The sequence below is a fragment of the Sitophilus oryzae genome, unplaced genomic scaffold, assembly GCF_002938485.1.
Source record: "Sitophilus oryzae breed Bouriz unplaced genomic scaffold, Soryzae_2.0 scaffold_1189_pilon_pilon, whole genome shotgun sequence".
Lineage (NCBI taxonomy): Eukaryota > Metazoa > Arthropoda > Insecta > Coleoptera > Curculionidae > Sitophilus > Sitophilus oryzae.
In genome coordinates this window covers 42,335-58,324 of record NW_022145825.1, presented here as the reverse complement: position 1 = coordinate 58,324, position 15,990 = coordinate 42,335, and the positions used below count along the sequence as shown (strand labels likewise).

At 34.2% G+C, this 15,990-nt stretch overlaps 1 long non-coding RNA gene across 2 annotated transcripts in view; it reads left to right on the top strand.

Moving 5' to 3' along the window:
- Positions 1–11,648, top strand: part of LOC115891626 — a 171,505-nt gene extending 159,857 nt beyond the window's left edge. For both annotated transcript variants that reach the window (XR_004051888.1, XR_004051887.1), the window contains one exon: positions 11,558–11,648. This is a non-coding gene — a long non-coding RNA (uncharacterized LOC115891626). The remainder of the gene's footprint in view (positions 1–11,557) is intronic.
- The last annotated feature ends 4,342 nt before the right edge of the window (positions 11,649–15,990 follow it).

The following is a 15,990-nucleotide window of genomic DNA, read 5'->3' as shown; positions in this document are numbered from 1 at the left end:
TATGTAAAGCACCAGATGGCGGGGCGTATTTCACAGTCTGTTACTACAGAAAATTATTTTTTGTTACTCTGAATTTTGAAGAGACCAATAAAAACAGAGAAAATAAAAATCGACAATTTTCGGACTGTGCCAATTGGTTACTAATCGACCAGATACTTTTTGTCTATTAGATATGCTATAAAAGCTGGTAATTATTCAATTCGACCATTGTAAATACCCGACAAATTTCGCAAGGCCGACTAGGCCGATGCTTTTCACTGATAAGAAAAAAAATTGTTTGTTTAGATAATTTTCGAGATATTTTTTCTTTCTGAATGCACATTTTTAAAGTATTTTATCTAGTCGGTTGAACAATCGAATTGAAACAATTGGACAATCATGAGTTCGATCTCTAGACCTCACTTACTAAAAAATTGACATGAGACTTGTCAAAAATTGACACTAATTGTAGAAAGATTAAAAAAGGATAGAACGTTTCCAGACCCAGAAATATACTTTTACTTTTACTAAATCTATTGCAGTTATTTTTATGCTAAACTCTATCCATGAACAAAACCCGCATATCACTGCCAGCAGAAAAGGCAAATATAAACTTTAACATAAATTCCGAATTCTTGTTTTTCCTCCTTCTTTCCGAAACCGTGCACACGAAAAGCCAGACAGTATACTGGCTGGCTTGTGCATTTTTTTACCACAAAAGCTTTTATAACATTCACTATCTGGTTTATTCAAGACCTGTACGTACGCGAAATACTTGCAGATTTAGTGGAATGAAGCTTCGGTTATCTGGCCTCCATTTTTGTCCTTTTATTTACTTTTGTTTAACGGCCTAATTGTTCTTTGTTTGGCCAGGGGCTTTATCGGGCTGGTTTGGCTATGCACCACACACAAAAACGACACATTCACGTTTGTATAACTAGGCGGATGTAAAATGGATATTGTTTTATTTGAGCTGTTTTGTTTGGATGGTGAATTATTTGAAATTGATTCGATTTTGGCAGTTATTTCAATCACCTAGAAACTGATTATAGATAAAAAACTTATCGAAACCTTTGAATAAAAAGATTAAGAGTTAATTTCACTAGTCCAAAAAAGTAGCAAAATACGCGTTCGGCATTTAACGTTTTATGTAAAACTGTCTAGGTATTTTTAGACAAATGAAGAAGAAAATTAAAGATAAAGGATTATACTATATTCGTATTGTAGCACATTTTAGACAGCTTCTTTATTTTTAAGATTTTGATGGTCAAATATCAACAAAACATTCCTTATGTTTGGACTAAATGTTCTCGAAAATAAAATCATAATTTAAAATTCCGTTACAATACGGAAATAGATTGAAGTTTTGTGATTTCAATGATATATAATTTATACGGTTTTGTAACAAATTGCTCGGATTACTACAACCTCAAAATATTGGTGCATGATATTTTATTTCATAATGAAACTATTCTCCATCACTTTTAACTAAATTATTCTAAAGAATATGAACCATTTTAATAAACAATACTAAAATTACAAACTTGAACGAAAGTCTAACTAAACAGTAAGAAGTTTCAGGCTGTATCCTTCATCCAGAAGAACATCAACAAACTGAAAATCTGATTGGCGTAATTTGAAATAATAAGAGAAAGCAGCACAGAGCAGAATTTATAATTCGTTAGTTTATTTGTTCAGGCACATTTGTGCTTTATTTCTAATTAATTCTGCGTCGCTGGCACAGGTAGGGGGAGAAGGGGCAAATGAAAATGGGGGAAATAAAGATGAAGGTTTGTTCCCCTTTACATTCGAGCTGAATCTAATGAATTTACGAGGAGCTTTGAAGCTAGTTTGCTCGAATTAGGACAGTTTATCTTGGAGTAAATCTGGGAGGAATTGGCGTCAATCAGCGTTAGAGATTGATTTAGATGTAGTAACAGTTACCTGGTTTGCCCTTGGTCGTCGAGTAGTTGAATTAAAATATTTTAAATAGTTTTAGTATTGAAAATACTTCTGGCCGCGTTTATATGGGACCCATCTTTGAAAAAACGACATGCTAGAAGCAACATGGGTTCAATAACCTGCCTGTCAACACGTACTTAAGTTGAATGGGGCAAGGTCGAGTCTGGACCGGCGGATAAAGAAAGCGATATTATTTTAAAAGAAAATATGTCAAGGCATGGGTTTTTAGGTACAGTTTGGCTATTTAAATCTAACTATTTCCGTATGAGAAATAAGGGGCAAATTATACGAGAAAGAGCAGAATCACATAAATAATAAATTTAGACTAATAACCATATTTTTTTATATGATTATAATTTTTTTAACTATCAACTTAGGACAAAGAATGGTTTCCACCGCCAACAGGCGTTAAAACAAATGAATCCAAAGCGTTGTCAAATATTTATTTGGATAAGTTGATAGTTTTTACCGTTTGAATATTGTATAATTCAATTACTATACACTAATTAATTAATTTTAAATGTATCTAAATAGGCACTTTAATAATTGAAAAATGGACATAAGCACTTCACAGAGTATACCAAATATGTAAAAAAATTCCAATAAAAAAACCACAAATGGCACATTAAAATCTGCATTATCTGAAATCAAACTATAGATACCTAAACCACCCTAAACGGCCAATCAGCCAGACATCGATAACGCGATGAGCAGTTTTTAATAATTATTTCCGAGTTAATACTTCAAGTAGCATTCCTTCAAATAAATTTTAATTTAAGTATTGTTAATACATATAGTCATATTAATGATTATAGCCTGTATGATTTCTAAAATAAAAAATCCAGCGTGTTTTTATCAGAATAATTATTAAATGATTAACTAGAGATAGTTAATATTTATTAACTTCGTAAGTGTTATTTTTTAATATAATTATGGATTTAATAATTAATTAATCATTTATATTTAAAATCTTAGGGAAGGCAATATAGATTTTAGGCAGAAAAACTCAAGGGAAGGACTGTGTAATTAGTAATTAAAGTTTTACATTTTTTTTACTTGCCATTTTTCTTGTTTTTCACGTTGCACGTTCACTCTTCGTTGTGTCACACACAATCTGAATTTCGGATATGATGCAGAACTGATAAATTAGACCAAATATATTAATTGCAAGGTATGCAAAGAAATATTTTTCTTAACTTTGCAAATACTTAAGGCATGCAATAATTTAAAAAAAATTGATTGAACGTGAGATTACTTCATAATTCTTGAAAGTCTTGGATGATAAAGATTTGAATTATTATGGGTCTGTTTTGTTTAAGAAGCTAACAAATAATTTCAAAAACTTAACTATCAAAATATAATGGTAGAAAATGTTTAAAAGTATGTATAGGTATAATATTCCATATTAATTGGACATACTGAATGTAAACTAGGAATACATAGTTGCTGCAGTCGATAATATATTTTGCTGTTTATTTTCCTCATAACAAAAAACCGTCAATGCCGCTACTCACATTATGGGCACCTTTTTATACTTAAATCTCTTAATGATGTTTAAAAATACATATGTAGGTACATACTATAAGTAGTGGTTGTCGTGGTTTTTTTATTAGGTATGATGAAAAGAAGCTGCAAACTAAATTATCGTTGGAGCCAACTATATTTTAATTTATTTTTATCTACAGTAACTATGCACGGTAAGGGTTCAAAATATGCCCATACTGTGAGGCAACTCAATTCGTGTATAAATTAACACTTACATTCCAAGTATCTTCTTGGTCTACCGGCACCCCGTTCATCCTTATTCCATCATTTCTATGAAAAATAGTATGATTTATAACTTTTAATTTTATTAAGAAAATTGGTGAAATTTTGTTGTACGGCAAATTTAAATTTATGGGCCCTCCATAAATTTACATTTGTAAGTTCGAATATTAGTTAAACCTAGGAATACCCAGGTAATAGCCGGAAATATGCAAAAGAAGGGGGTGAGTTTAGGTTAGATTAGAATTAGGTTTTAGTTGGTTTTGAATTAATAAAAATATAGACCTAATCTAAACTTAACCGAAACTGACCCACTTTTTGGGTATATTTCGGGCTCCTACGTGGGCAACTCTACGTTTAACCAATATTCGGGCTTTACGGTAACATAATACTCATTCTGATTGGTCTAATCTGGCTCCATAACAAAACTGTGGGTTCGAAGTGCTATTGCAAATTAATGCAATTAATTCTATGTATACACTTTCATAAAAAGCCATCACGATAAAAATTAAATATCAAAATTATTTAACGTTGCGAATGGCGATCAGCGATACGATGGTGCGTCCAAACCTGGGGAGACGAGCGCGAGAAATTCCAAATTCGCTGTGTGGACGAGTCTCGCGAGAGCGTCGCGAGTCAACCCACGGAGCCTCGTTGCTATCCGTCCCCTGTCGCTTTTCCAACGGCCGATCTAAGAAAGCTCGAAAGTCTGGACGTGTTGTTGGTAGGCCCGCCCGACTGCGAGATGTTAGGTCTGATTTATAAATTTCGACCATTTAAAATTAAGAAATCTCAAATTTTTAAATCGTACACCGTATGTATTATCATTTTTTCTGATAGAATTTACAAATTTTATGTCTGATAATTTTTACCCTACCGAAATCGAACATTTCTCTAAACAAATTGAATTATTACAACATCTATTAATTTTAGATATATAATATCAAAAAATGACAAGAAAAGTTACCGAATTGTACGTATGTATAACCCAATAATAAAATAAAAAATAGGGTATTCCCAATAGAAAATATGTTATATCCTCAACACTTTTTTGAATTACCCTGTATATCTATAGTAATGTTAAAATGTGCTTCTTAACCTTACCAATAACTTTTTTATTTAACATTTTGTTCTAAAAACGTTAAAAAACGCATTATGTAAAAAAACGTCGTGGAAGGGATAAAGGGAAAAACAGCCGAAGGGGGGAAAACCGACGATGAATACCATGTTAAAGACCGAATATCATATTAAAGATACAAAAATTTATTACTGTATGCGTTATTATTTGGCCATCGTTTGTTATATTCAATTGCAATTTAATATGTGTTTGGCTTTCTTTCACTATGATCCCACTCGGCTTGTCTCGTGTCAGGTTGGCGTAAAAAATGGATAGAAAATGTGTCGCTCTCGTCTCGCGCTTATCTCGCTCTTGTCTTGCTCTCGTCTCGCGCTCGGCTCGTCAGGTCTGGACGCACCATAGACTGCCGGAGTGGTGACGTCACGAATGTCAAATTGCTTTCCAAACAAGGTTTAGTTCTTTATATTTCTATTGAGCTCTTCCAAATGACGTCACAAATTAATATAAAATGTAAAAAAAAACAGGTGACTGCCGACAACCGCCGACTTGTATCTGGTATTTTCAATACGCCTATGATGGTTGCGCATGTTGCAAAATCTGTGAATTTTTTTCTTTATTCTTTGTATTTTTTTGCTTCCGACGACGGAAAGAGATAAACTTTCCGAAACGTTAAGCATTTTTTTCTTTCTTAGGCAAATTTTTATTACTGTAAACATAACTTCGTGTCCGTTTAGGTTTAACGCAGAAGTGTTTACAAAAAATAACTATTTTATTTTGTAGATTTTTCTTGCAGTGCAGTGGCGAAATACCCATAAAGGATTTTTTTGGAAACATTTTTTAGTTGGATTTTGATTTTTTTTTGTTGGCAAGAATGTTTGTAAAAATAAATTCAAATCGTCAACTCAATAGAAAAAAAAATGTTAGGAAAATAACAGAAATTTACCTGAACTTACATAAAATTAAGTACTGCAAAAGAATACAACCTGAAAAATAATAAGTATTAGAATTAACTACCTGTCATGCATTCAATTATTCTTTTCCATGACTCAAAATTTTTTTTCGTGGTATCATGAAAATTGCTTTTTTTTAAATAATAGATTAAATTTTTCAAAAATAATCATAATTTTGTTAAAAATGTTGAAAAATTTAGCAATTTGCCGAGTGGTTAATTTTAATCGTGAATAACTTTTGAAGGAGTAGGTTTATCGATAAATTGTAAGGGACCTTTTTTGTATAAGAATATATGATTGTCATGGCTACGAGAGAAAAAAAAAATATTTATAAAAAGTGGCAAAATCCTATGTAATTTAGTTTATGCGAATATTAAGAGTTTACAATGGTGTGTTATTTTGTTTTAGGGAACTAGGGAAGCCGAACGGTTGTGGTCTAGTTGATGGGACTGTTCACTCCTTTTCTAGCTATTTCGTTTGCTTTTCCATTACATTCTATCGCTTGGTGTACTGGCGAGAATAGAGGTGTGTAGTTCGTGAACGAACTAGTTCCTGGTTTCTCAAAGAACTAGTTCCTCAGGACCTATTCCGGGATCGAGACTGTGACCGATATAGAATAATATGCGACGGCGACGGATCGGCTAGCGCCCGTAGCCTAATGCTAGGCAGGAGTGGGGAGTGCCAGCCGTACCTTATCGGATCCGGACCTAGAGGAACTAAACTAAATAGACTAGTTTACGTACGAACGGATCGGGCCAGCGCGATCGATGCTAGGCAGGAGTGGGGAGTGCCAACCGTATGCCGTATGTTATCGGCTCCGGACCTAAAGGAACTGGAGGAACTAAATAAAAGACTAGTTTACGTATGGATCAGCCAGAGCGATTGATGCTAGGCATGCGTGGGGAGTGCCAGCCATATGTTATCGGATCCGGACATAGAGGAACTATTAAAAGACTGGTTCACGGGAATCTATTTAGTCGGCAGATCCGAGATATAATACAAGGCGACGACGATGGATTCGGCCTTGTCTATTGCCACAGCCGGCGCGGCGTAATTACCACAGAGAATTGTCGTGGATACTGCTTTTGATTTTTAGTTTGTTTTTGAAATATTTTATGGGAATGTTTCGATTTAGGTCCCTAAAATTAAGAAATATCTTAGAAAACGAAGTAGATATTCTGAATTTTTAGACAAAAACAAAAAGCTTGAAGAGGGGAAAAATGCAATTTTTCGTAAAATTTTTGTAATATTTGCTCCAATTGATTTATGATATAGTTTTTTAAATTATTATTTGAGTTTTTTATTTTTTCTATCTGCAATAAAACTTACCTATATGTTTTTAACATACACAATTACACGTCTCGTTATATCTCCGTACACTATAAAAATTATACAGATCATACTGTAAATAGTTCTGACTGACAACGAAACGCATTAGCAAGCAAGGGGGATGTCAATGATAGTCTAGAACTATTGTGAACTAAAGACCTAGTTCAAGGAACTATTCCTCTGGAGGAACTAGAACTAAGGAACTAGTTTCTCCCAAGGAACTAGAATTCCCACCTCTAGGCGAGAATAGGAGTATTTTATTATGATGAACCCTAATAAAAGGAAACTCTTGCTCTACAAGCGGGAAGAATTTAATTTTTAACTCCACCCTTTAACTCGATTAGTTCCTAACGCGCTTCGGCGCTAAAACACAATTCAGTTTAAGTTCTCTTCCGTATTTTTCCACGTCGTTTTTCCATCAGAAACTTGAAGCAATTTCAATTTGTTTTCTTCTTGCGGTTGCGGCTCACTTAGCCGGCGAAAACAGTCTGACAGTAACAGACTTCAATCATTTAATACCCGATACAAGTGTTCCGGACGCAGGAAAAAAAGGAAAATTTAGAACGAAGAAAATAGAGGCCGTAAGCGATGATTTAAACGGGTCTATTGTCAGATGCGATTTATTGTATTGACGGGTTCAGCGCTGGGTCGGAGTAGAACAATGTCTGCAACAAACGCAAAGAAATTTTTCTTTTTTTTCTGTTTGTTATCGCTTTAATTAATTCTATCGATACTGGTAGTCAAGTGTAAACAAGAAGAAAATATTTAAACATTGGAAATATCGTACAACCGAAAAAAAAACGGCGTCAAAGACGGCTGGGGAAGGACAATTGATGGTAATTTTCGTGACGTTAAGCCCCAGACGTCTTTACCCGGTTCTTACTCTTCTTTATTTAGCCTTAAGAAGGTTGTGTTTATTTATTTTTCCATAGCAATTGTTAAAATTGTCTAATTATATCTATCAAAAATAGTAGATAAAATAGTACTTTAACCGCAAAGGTAGATTAAATGATACTTTAACAGCGAGTACATCTTAAAAAATTTATTTCTTCTCGCACGTTTTTTAATTGCTTCCATTTTTTAAAATTTTTGTATTCCTTTTCATAAGTTATTCGGGATTTAAATGGAAGTAGATTGCATATAGCGTTTGTCGCCTCCAGTGGCGTAACCACAGACTCACAGGCCTGTGTGCAAAAATTTTACCGGGCCCCCTATTACACGTACATATTTCAATACTTATATAGGTTAGAAATAACATTATCAAATTAATTTTTATATAGTATTATTTATTACTGCAACACAGAATATGTAACCCAAAACATATAAAATATCAAATAAATAAAACAAAAGAAAAAACAACAACAAAACTAACTAAATTAAAATAAATAATGTAAATAGGTACATAAACGAAAAGAAAGAAGTATTGGGAATTGCCGTCATAACAAGCACATATAGTCGCGATATTATTTGAAGCAAGAACAAATTGAATTTAAATGCAGTGTGCGATAATATACCAATACAAATACCTTGTACCTACAGGGTATCCCATTTTAATGTGTTTTGTTGCCATTATGAATAGGTTTTCACAATAGTCGGCTACTTTTTGACAAAATGAGAGATGTCCTAATAGAGGATTTGTCATGGCCCCCTTAGTTACTGAGCTACAGGGTGATTTAAAAAAAGTGGCAGTTTCGGGCACCTCTCGTAACTCAGTTGCCTTATCGTCCCCTTAATGGCTTAATACAACCATTAGGTAACTAGAGTTTTTGTGATTTTGAGTTAACTAGTTTGGCCAGTATAATTTTTCATGCTCTTTTTTTTACAACTAGCTTAGTTCTATTATTTCTATTCGATGGTGCAGAAATCCAGTGATACAGCAAATTTCCTTTTTGTCAAATTTAATGCTCTAATGAAAAATCAAATATTTCCAGTTATTTTTATTTTGCAAAATAAAAAGGAAAACACAGCTACAAAATTGCACAAGAACAAGTGTAAAGTAATAAGTTATTTTCGCGATAGCGTGTGCTAGTTAAATAGTTAAGAAGACATGTGATATATAAGAACTTAGTTCGGGATCGCCCGATTCTGCTTGATTCGCGATAGCATATGATAGAAAAATGGAAATACGGCCCGGGCCCTCGGGGGGCAACCAAACCAAACATATTAGATATTTTTTAAATGTACCACAAAAATAAAAATTTATTTTCAGAATAAATTCTAACTCTTTAAGGTTATATAGAAAGTTATTAATACAGCATATTAGAAGACTTACAAAGGATACAGAATTACTATATGACCATACTAAAAATAGATACAAGGATTAAATTAAATCTTAGTTTACTTGTATTACTCACTTGTATACTTACTAATTCGATTAGTTTTTCACGTCAGTGGATTTATACGGTGGGCCCGAATTGTATTCGAAGAAGCTTAGTTTTTTTAACTCGTTATAAATTTATATCCTAAAATACTTCGTTTCTAAGATACAGTGTGTGTCTGGATGTTTTTTGACATAAGAAATTTGATTTAAACGTGTGTCAATATAGCTCCTACTTGTTTTTTTTTTAATTCTTTTGAAGAGTAATAACTTTTCGTCTGTATAAAACTACTACTGAGTGAAAAAAACATATATTTCCACCATTTTTTACGTAAAAAATGTTCCTTGTAGAATGTAGAATTTTTAGGAGGAGAGTTAATCACCGCGACCTTACAGATCTATTGTGCGTCCTCCTTTTTTGAGTTATAACGAGTTATAACTCATCATACAGTCACAGAGCTTTAACAAAAGCCAGTATCTGAGACGGCTCCACAGAGGCCAGCTCTCTCCTCGAAATCAGCTCTACCAAAGTTCATGGCACGAATGGTCGTCGTCTCGGCGCACTCAATGATAAGGTGTTCTGGTATTTCTCCATTTTCCCCACAGAATCTGCATTCGCCGTTGTTTCTCAGCTTCAGTCTACCGAGGTGTTCATCGAGGAGACAGTGTTCTGTTAGAAACCCCGTGGACAATCCGAAGATTGTTTTTACTTAAATCAAGGAAAACCTTTGATTTTTCTCGGTTCCGTGGAACTTTTTCGAATGTCTTAGACCGTTGGAGTACAACCAAAAAAATGTCACTTAGTAAAATCACTACGAGTAACCGTCCCCAAAATATTTCGAATGGAAATTATCAAGACACGTCATCATTGATAAAAAATAAACATGTTGACTAAACGAAAGACAATATAAAATTACATCAATCTTCAAATATTCGTTAAGCAGATAAATAAAAAATATATTCTAACATCCAATTATACAGATCATCTTCTAAAATCCTGTACCAGTTTCAAACAACGACAAAAACAAGGCTAGGACCGTTTTACGGCCTTATAAAAACACGAGCAACACGCCAACCCTTCCTTTCCCAGCTTTATTGTCTCGCTTATTGGCTTTTTCCCGCGTCATTTTCCATGAAAATTAATTTTCGCGGGCTTCAGAAACGACGACGCTCCTTAATTGTAGCGGGGGATTTACGCGGCTTATGGCACTTCGCATCAATTTTTTCCGTTTCGTTTTTGATCCAGTTCGCAGTCTATAGAGTGGTAAATAATATTCACGTCGTGTAATAGATCTGTGGTAGATTAAATCAGATTATTTTCTTTATTAAAATTTTACTTAAGACATTCCGCAAATAAATATTTTACCGGATAGTGTCGGATTCTTACCGACTAAAAAACCCAACTTCACTAGCATTACTTCATTACAGTGGCGTTCTTAGACACTATGTCTCACGTTCAGAAATGTTTCATAAGTCCCACTGCATTCTGCCACTCTTGTTCACTGCCTACCAAACACATTACCAGTTCTGCCACACAAAATTGATTTCCTTTCCTATTATAGAACATTTAATGTAACCATCCGAACAAACTATTATATATTCAACCGCTGAGAAAATAAGTACAAAAAATTCCATTGCCTCCTTGACTAGTAGAAAGGAGGAGTAAGATCTACCCACCAGTTATTTTTGTTAATAAAAATAATATAAATCACTTCGGAAGAAAAGAAAGCCCTATAAGTATCTATTTCCAATTTATACTATACTTTGAATGAATATGTAACAAAATAAAGTTGAAATTTTAAGTCGTTTTAAATTCCAAATTAATAGAATTATTTATTTTGCTGTCCTGTCTTCATCCTCCTCTGCATTTCCATGTTTATGGGGCAATTTATTTTGCCCAGGATCCCTGCTGAAAGGGATTTTTGTTGGAAACCTTTTGTAATATGATTCTAACTTGTTTGCATGCATAGAAGAGAAAATAACAATTTAAATAAAGCTGCATGGATGGACGTCATCCTAAGAAATTATTTATGTAGTAATATTATCCCTTACTTTTAGTGCTAGAGAAGCTAGTCTAGATATATCTGAAGTACAAAATATCAGAATAAACCTTTTTAAATATATTTTTTCGTTGTAAGAGTTTTTTAATTTTTTCTTAATTGCTTTTTTTGTTTTCAGGTCCTTGAAGGAAGACAAAATTCAACATATCCTGACATATCGTCATGTTAATTCCTTGGTTTCTTAGCCTTTTCATAGGCGTAGTATGGGGTAAGTAATAACATATTTTAAATTAAAGTTTTTATTTTTGTTGTATAAGTTTTTATCGTGTGGTACTTTTGTTGTATATGGAAGTCTAATATATTATCATTAAATAGCACTAGAATGTAGAATGTTTTGAAAGGGGGATGGTTAATCACCCCGACCTTACAGATCTATTGTGTATTCCCCTATTTTGAGGTATAACGAGTTATAACTCATCATACAGTCTCAGCGCTTTGACAAAAGCCAGTATCTGAGACGACTCTACAGAGGAATCTCGGACATCAGCTGTACCAAATTTATGAAATGAACGGTTGTTGTCACGGCGCACTCAGTGATAAGGTGTTTCCCCATTTTCCCTACAGAATCTGCATTCGCTCTTGTTTCTTAGATCAATCTATTGAGGTGTTCGTTGAGGAGACAGATAGTCCTGTTAGAAACACACATAAAGTAAATGTTTAACATAATTTATTTTGTTATGATTGACCACTGCTTAAAAAGTTAATAAAATAATTGATACTTACTTGATAGCCAACAGCAGTAATGAGGATCATCCTAGAGCTAACACCACTGCACATTGCCGTAGGTAGTTATGCCAGTACAACAATGCTTAGAATGGTCATTGACGAAACAATACTGGGAAAAACATTTCAGGTCAGGGGCTTGGAACACCCTCAAAAAGGAAATCCCACTTCTCCAACTCCCAGTATATGATGTACCAAGAATGTATAACTTTGAGAAACACCTCACTGTAGTATTGAGGAATAAAAGGGATTGGAAGGAAGAAACGTTTGCTTAGCATGTAAAAGACCATACAATAACGTGGTATACTGATGCTTCCAAAACCAAAGCAGGGACAGGGATAGGAGTATTTGGGTTGAAAACTAAATACTCCGAATCAATGGACATAGCATATTTCAGGCAGAAATCTATGCTATCGAAAGATGCGTACAATTTATCTTAGACAGCACTATCGAAAATCGGAAATATCCATCTTATCTGTTAGTCAAGCAGCACTAAACGCGATCAACTCAGTAACCATCAATTCGAAATTGGTTAACGAATGCATAGAGAAGCTCAACAAAATAGGCAAAGAAAATAAAGTCCTCCTATTCTGGGTGCCTGCTCACCAAGGCATACAAGGCAATGAAATAGCAAATGATCTAGCTAGAAAAGTAGCGAACACTCTATTAACTAGACCAGAACCGTTCTTTTTTCCAAGCGGGAACCAACTGAAAGCGGAACTGAAGAACCTGGAATGGGTGTCTTATAACGGTCTACGACACTCGAAAAAGTTCCTCAGAACTTACGACCCGGAAAAATCAAAGATAGTTTTCCTGTTTTTAACAGGACACTGTCTCCTTAGCGAACACCTCAGTAGGCTGAAGCTGAGAAACAACGGCGAATGCAGATTGTGTAGGGAAAATGGGGAAACACCAGAACACCTTATCACTGAGTGCGCGGAGACGACAACCGTTCGTGCTATGAACTTTGGTAATGGTGATGTCAAGGATGGAGAGATGGCCTCTGTAGAGCTGTCTCAGATAGTGGCTTTTGTTGAAGCTTTGAGACTGTATGATGAGTTATACCTCAAGAAAGGGAAACAGGATAGATCTGGTCGCGGTGATTAACTCACCTCCTAAACATCCTACATTCTACTTGATAGCCCCTGAAATTTGGCTGTACAACATCATATATTTTGCTATTATTGAAATAGATAAATATATCTCACTTAAAAAAATACAATTCTTCAAAAACGCCCTTAACATCGAGGAGATTTCCATATTATTAAATTACATCCTTTTACCTGATGTTTTTCGCTTTCTACACTTCCCAAACCGGGTTCCAATTCCTCTTCTTTTTTCGTCCTCGCCTTTTTATCCCTTTTTCGAACATAACTGGGCGAAATCGAGCTTTTCCGTCTTGACGAGCGATTTTTATCGACAACAAATATTTGCCAATCAATCTGCAGAGCAAATAAAAGCCGGGAGAGAAAGTCGACTTTCGGATCGGTAAGAAACGTTGAAGAGCGAAGAAAAAACGGAAATAAATAAAATATATGGAAAGGTTTTTAGGATTGACGGGCAACCTTTTAATAAGATGACCCTTAATGGCTTGATCTGTGACGTATCCTTGGTTGTTCAGGTTTTTTTAATCCATTAACTTTGATTTTTTTCTTTTTGTATTAAATGGAACGTTTTCTAATCGGTAGAGGTTGTTAAGCAATGTTTTTTCTCAAAAAACAGTGCGGTCTTTAGACTTTTTTTGTTTGTCCACTTTCTGTGTTTTCTGTTTTCATGTAAGCATCATTATGCTGATATTATTAAGTTTATATGTATTTTATTGTATATTCGATAACTTTTTTTACTATTTTTTTGGAATGAAACTATTTCATGATACCTTAAGAGTCTATTAAGCTGTACTGTTCGGGTCACTCTCAGGGTTAGACGGGTGTCTAGCCGAAGGAAATATATATTATACTAGCGTGTACCAGCGACTTCGTTCGCGTCGAATTAATCATTTGTAATGGTGATGATAAAGCAAAGCAAGAATTTCCATTAACATACAAACTGGATAAAATTTTCTCACATTTATGTCAGCATGAGAAAAAACAATATGGCGATATTATTATATAATTTTGTAATACTTGAGGGGTAGTTTCATCTCGTTGGAATTTGACTTTCGAAAAATCCGTTTGCCAAAAATAAGCTTTTTCCGTCAAGCAGTTTAAGCAGAATCGTGGTAAGAAATTACCCAACTTTTTCGAACACCTGTATGATTTTTTAAAAAAATTCAAAATATGTAAAAAACAAATAAATTATGCTTGTCCAAGCGTTTTCCCGAAAGACTAACCGTTTTTTAAATAACAAATATTGTAATATTTGAGGGGCGTTTTCACCTTCTTGGAATTTGAGATTCGAGAAATCCCTCCTTCTCCAACCTCTATACCCCACAGTCAATCCGTTAGCCAAAAATCAGCTTTAAACAAGCAGTTTAAGCAGAATCGTGATTACTCAGTGGTCATATTTTATGAAACACCCTGTATAAATTTATAAAAAATCTTAAAATATGTAAAACAATAAAATAAAATATACGTGTTTAAAAGTTTTTCCGCAAAAACTCACCGGTTTTTAAATAAAAAATATTTTAATATTTGAGGGATAGTTTCACCCCCTTAGAATTCGAGTTTCGAAAAATCCCTTCTTACCGAACCTCTACACCCTAAAGTCAATCCATTTTCCAAAAATCAGCTTTTTACGTCAAGCGCTTTAAGCAGGATCGTGATTAATATAACCATCGTGTATACATTTTTTAAAAATCTTAAAATATGTAAATATACAAAATAAAATATACGTGCTTAAGCGTTTTTTCGGAAACTTGACCGTTTTTAAATAAAAAATATTGTAATATTTGAGGGGTGGTTTCACCCTCTTGGAACTGGAATTTCGAAAAATTCCTTCTTATCGAACCTCTACACCCTAAAGTCAATCTGTTTTCCAAAAATCAGCTTTTTACGTCAAGCGCTTTAAGCAGGATCGTGATTAATATAACCATCGTGTATACATTTTTTAAAAATCTTAAAATATTGTCAAGAAAAATGGCCTATCCGCCAGAAATTAAAAATGTATTACTGGTTGCCTGCACAACCGCAACGTATCCGCCAGAAATTAAAAGACTTTTTCAGGCGCCATCTTTTAGTCAAGTCGAGAAGTAAGGGAATCAGACAATAGAATTGTCTGGTATGAAGAAGTACGCTTTCCGAGAATTGGGGAAATTTCGAGAAACAGTCAATAGAGTATATAAGCCGGAGCCATCGACAACTGAGACAGTTTTTGAAATTTGAATATATCGCGTGGAAATTGAAAATCGGACAATTTGGTGAAGGAATAGTTAGTTGTTGTGTGTTATAAGTTAGTAATTGTGTATAAAGTGAGAAAATAAATTCGTTAAGTATTTTATCGTGAGTTTAAATAGTGGACCCACGGAATCCGTAACAATTGGTGTCGGAAGTGCGATTCAAGAGGATTTTAAGAAGAAATTAAGTGGATTGGAAGATTTTTAGACCCAATTAGAGTATTTTTATGGTTGGTACAAGAGAACAAGCGAAGAAAATGGAGGAAGTAAGCAAGTTATTGGGCGATTTTATGGAGAATATGAGAAGAGAGAAGGCAGAAGAACAAGAAAGACTCCGTAAAGAACGAGAGGAAGAGCGAGCCCGATTAGAAAGAGAAAAGGAAGAGGAAAAACTACGACGTCAAGAAGAACAGGACCGGCTTGAAAAAATTTTCCAAGATTTGAAAATTCAACGACAACAAGACAAAGAAGAAGAACAGGACCGGCTTGAGAAAATT